The 4,282-nt window shown below is 61.3% G+C and overlaps 1 protein-coding gene across 1 annotated transcript in view; it reads right to left on the reverse strand.

Moving 5' to 3' along the window:
- The window catches only part of TCEA2 (transcription elongation factor A (SII), 2), a 32,957-nt gene that overhangs the window by 24,632 nt on the left and 4,043 nt on the right, over positions 1 to 4,282 (reverse strand). The gene's annotated exons all lie outside the window — the stretch shown is intronic.

Raw genomic sequence — 4,282 nt, forward strand, 5'->3', positions numbered from 1 at the left:
ACACAGGGCCTGACGCCGCGTTTCCCTCCCCAGGACTGCTCCCCCGGCAGGGCCGGCTCCCTGTGGCTCTGGGGGTAATTGGAGGGTAGAAGGCTATTTGTTTCTGTGCTGACAAAGCTGGGTCTTTTCCTAGGGAGGGGGCAGGATGGGAACTGTCGCTGAGCACTCCCCAGGGTCCCACAGGCCACTGGCAAAGACAATGGCCTGCAGCACCTGGCACCCCCACAAGGAGTGTTTGCTTTGCTTCCTGGAGTGGGGCCTTGTTTGTTCCCGCAGCCCAGCTGGAGCAGGCAGCCTCCTTGCACACCTGCAGGACCAAGGGTCCAGCTCAGGCTCACACGCCAGGGCCCTTGCTGGCAGGCCGTGCCCGGGTCTCCCTGCAGGTGCTTCCTCGGGCTCCCGCTCGGACACGGCCCAGTCCTCAGCACCCAGCACAGATATGGGGCAGCGGTGGCTCCATGAACCCCAAACTGCATGTCAGGCTGGGGGTGGCCAGTGGGGCAGGGGACATGGGGGAGGTGCTGCCAGAGCCCATGAGAGGACCCCAGGGAAGGGCTCATACCCCACCCCTGGGCCTGTTGGCAGCGTGGGAAGGGGCAGAGGTGGGGGTGTGGAACACACAGTGGCAAAGTCAGGACTAACTTTGGTTTTTCTAACCCAGAGACTAGTTTGCGGATGGCCCGGGTTCCAGATGTTCTTTCAAAAGCTCGCAGTCTGGGGAGTCCGCGGGACGGCTACTCTTCAAAGTCAGCCTGGCCCTCCTTGGCGCTGTGTGGGGGCCTGGCTCCCTGCTTTGGGAAGTTGCACAACCCTGGCCAGTGCCCTGCAGCCCCATCTGCCGCTGCTCAGCCCTCCTCTGTGCCCCAGCCCCCGCCTCCTGGAAGCAGCTGAGAAGGCATGAGTGTGGGACAGGACGCCACTGGGCCCAGCCCCGACCCCACCATGTGTGAGCCACAGAAACGGTTTGGTTTTACATTGAGAGAACCAGGCTCAAGCCACAGGCCCAGGGCCTCAGCAGGGAGGGCAGTGCATACCTGGCAGACGCATGGACACGAGGGCCCGTGCACTGAGCCATGCCTAGACACGCTACCCCCAGCCAGTGCCTCTGTCCCTGTGGTCCAGTCTCGCTCCAGCTCTGCCAGCGCTGGTCAGTCCCAGCCAGTGCATTTACTGGGCGCTCATGTGCTGTGGTGAGCAACACACGGAGGGGGTCCCAGTGCCAGGCCTGAAGAACAGCCAGCACCTTGGGGTCTGGACGGGCACCCAGCTCTCCCTCTAGTCTGTCTCAGCAGCCGTGTGTCTCTGTACCTGCCCCCACTCAGCCCAAATGAAGTTTGTCCCCGAAGCCAGAAGCCTACCCTGCCCCACAAAAGACCTATGTCCACACCCAGAAGCTGTGAGTGGCACCTGATGTAGAAAAAGGGTCTTGGCAGGTGTGGCCCTGAACCCAAGGGCAACACGCTCCTGAGAGGAGGCGGAGACGGCGGCGACACAGCCTCCTCTGCTGACACCTGGGCCACCAGAAGCTGCAAGAAGCAGGAAGGGGCCCTCCTGTGGGCCCTGGAGGGAGCATGACCCCAGATACCTTGATTTCAGGCCAGTGACACTGATTTTGGACTCTGGCTTCTGGAATCGTGAGGAAAGAAACATCTACTGTTCTAAGCCAACTAGTTTGTGGTGATTTTTTACAGCAGCCTTAGGATACAGATAGTTTTTTTTTTAATCATGAACAATCTATCATTGTTTTTTTTGTTTTTAATTTTTATTGATCTCAGAGAGGAAGGGAGAGGGAGAGAGAGAAAGAAACATCAATGATAAGAGAGAATCATTGATCAGCTGCCTCCTGCACACCCCACACCTGGGCATGTGCCCTGACCAGGAATTGAACCCTGACCTCCTGGTTCATAGGTCGACGCTCAACCACTGAGTCATACTAGTCAGGCCAGATGGCTTCTATGGTGAGGGGACAGGGCCCGGGTCCCCCACACCCACAATACTGGCCCATCATCCAGGGGTTGGCATGTCTGAGGCCTCAAGAGAAAGGTCAGAGGGTGGAAGGGGGTGGGTGAGGGCGCTGCAAGAGCAAGATCATGGGATCTCTGTGTTCTGCTGGCTCAGACCAGAGGCCTCCAACGCCCGCCCCCCGGGCATTCAATTTGCCAGGACAGACTAGACCAGGAGGGCCTCAGAGAGGGGAGCTTGCTGGGCAGGGGGAGGGGAGAGGGAGGGGGAGGCAGGAGCCTGGACTGTGTTGCACACGCACTTCTATGTACACACTCAAAGGTAACCCCTCAGCACACACCTGTGTGCACACTGACAGACACACACACTACCAGGTGGGGCCAGGGAGTGGGGGCATCTCACCCACTCATGTGGTCGTGGCCCAGGACTTGGGTGGGGATTGTGTCCTTAAAACTCTGAGACCTCTGCTTTCCCCCCGAGCCCCCCAGGCTGTGGTTTGTGTGAACCACATGGGTGGATGAAGGGACTGCCTGTTACCACCCACTTCCAAGGCAGCAGGAAAAGAGCATGGTGGGTGGGCAGCAGCCATGAGTGCCTGGAGGCCATGCCAGGCATGCTCTCCCCATGGCCCCAGGCCTGGGACAGGTCCAAGTGCTGGGAGCTGGCTGCCTGGGAAAGACAGGAGCCTAGTGGGGGCCTCCTTGGAGGGCCTGCTCTCCTCCTGCCCCTGCACTGACGCTAAGAACCTTCTTCAGCCCCAACTCAGCGACCCCATGTCTTAGGCTCCAACCAAATTGGACCTGTTCCCCTACCTGGATACTGGGCCCCTCAGGGCCCACACAGCAGGAGCCCCAGGATGGGATTGCTCCATCCAACACAGGTTTGCTCCCCTCATCAGTGTCCCCCAAGTTCAAGAGGACACACCCAGGTGCTCAGGCCAGGACCCTCCGGTTGCCTGGACCTCCATCGACCCCTTCATGTCCCAGCCTATTCCTTCAGCCTCAACCACAAAGCCCCCCCACCCCCACCCCTCGCACTGGGGTCTCCCTTGATCAGGACTTAGGAGTGAGCTGAGGCTGAGCACTGAGCCAGGAGCCTGGCTCTCCCGCTGCACACGGGCACATTCAGGGACCACCCTCCCGCTGGCCTTGCCCTAGCTCTTACACTTCCTGGCATGTGCCCTGGGGCAAGTCCCGACCTGGTGCCTCAGTTTGCTCACCTAGAAAATGGACACTAGTTCCTGCTGCACAGACTCAATGTGTTAACACAGTGAGCGCTGGGCAGGGTCGGTCATGCCCTGATGGTCACACCCATGGCTGCCCCCTGAAGGCCTTCCTGCACCTCCTGCCTCGGCTCTGCCAGGACCTGAGGCAGGGCCTGCTTTGAGGCCTCCGGTGCGGCCGTCTCTGGAGAAGCATCCACCTTAGCCAGTGGCACTGCCTGCCGGATCCCCCCTTGGCCACAGGCTGGACTTGGGAGGGGACACAGACCCCAGGGCCATGCAGTCTCGAGGGGGGAAGCAGGGATTGGTGCCCCACTCGGCCAAGAAACGCAGGGTCCCCAGGGTATGAGACAGTGGGTCTCTGGCCAGCCTGTCCAGTCCCACAAAGGGGGCCACAGCCACCCCTCCCAGGGCCGCAGGAAATGGCCTGGCCCCGCTTGCAGCCAGGGCCAGCGACTCTGGCTTCCCTTCAGGCCCGTTTCCTTTATCCGGCTGTTTTGCTGTGAATTCACAAAGCCCAGCCTTCCCCTCCCCTCCATCACCACCCCTCCCCCGCTCCAGAGGGAAGCCCACGGACACTCAACATGTTGCAGCGCCTGCAGGAGTCCCCTCCACCCCAGCCTAAAGCCGCCGACGGAGCCAGAGTCCAGCGTTGGAAGCTGCCCCCTGCTGCCCGAGGTCGGGAGGGCAGCGCGTGCCCAGGTGTAAAGGAAGTGTACCCCAGGTTCCCCAACAGTCGGTGCCCCCAGCGCCCACTCCCAACCAAGAAGCAGGGCTCCCCCCCACCCACCCCCAAAAGCTAGCAGGCGAAGGGAACAAGAACCGGACTGGCAACACCAGCTGTTTATTGAGGCCTCTCTCGGTGTGTGCAGGGCATCCCGGTACCGAACAGGGCTCACAGCTCCAGGTCCCGGGCCCTCGGGTGAACAGGGGTCAGGATGAGACCTGGGTGGGACTCAATGGCCAGCCAGGTCAACACGGAGCCCTCGGTGGTCACCAAACGAGACTCATCCCAAGGCCCCTTGCAGGGCGAGCTAGGGGCCCCGGCTGCCCAAGGCTCGCAGGGCGAAGAGCTTCTCCCAGCAGGTGGCGACGTCG

The sequence above is a fragment of the Myotis brandtii genome, unplaced genomic scaffold (genome assembly GCF_000412655.1).
Source record: "Myotis brandtii unplaced genomic scaffold, ASM41265v1 scaffold915, whole genome shotgun sequence".
Lineage (NCBI taxonomy): Eukaryota > Metazoa > Chordata > Mammalia > Chiroptera > Vespertilionidae > Myotis > Myotis brandtii.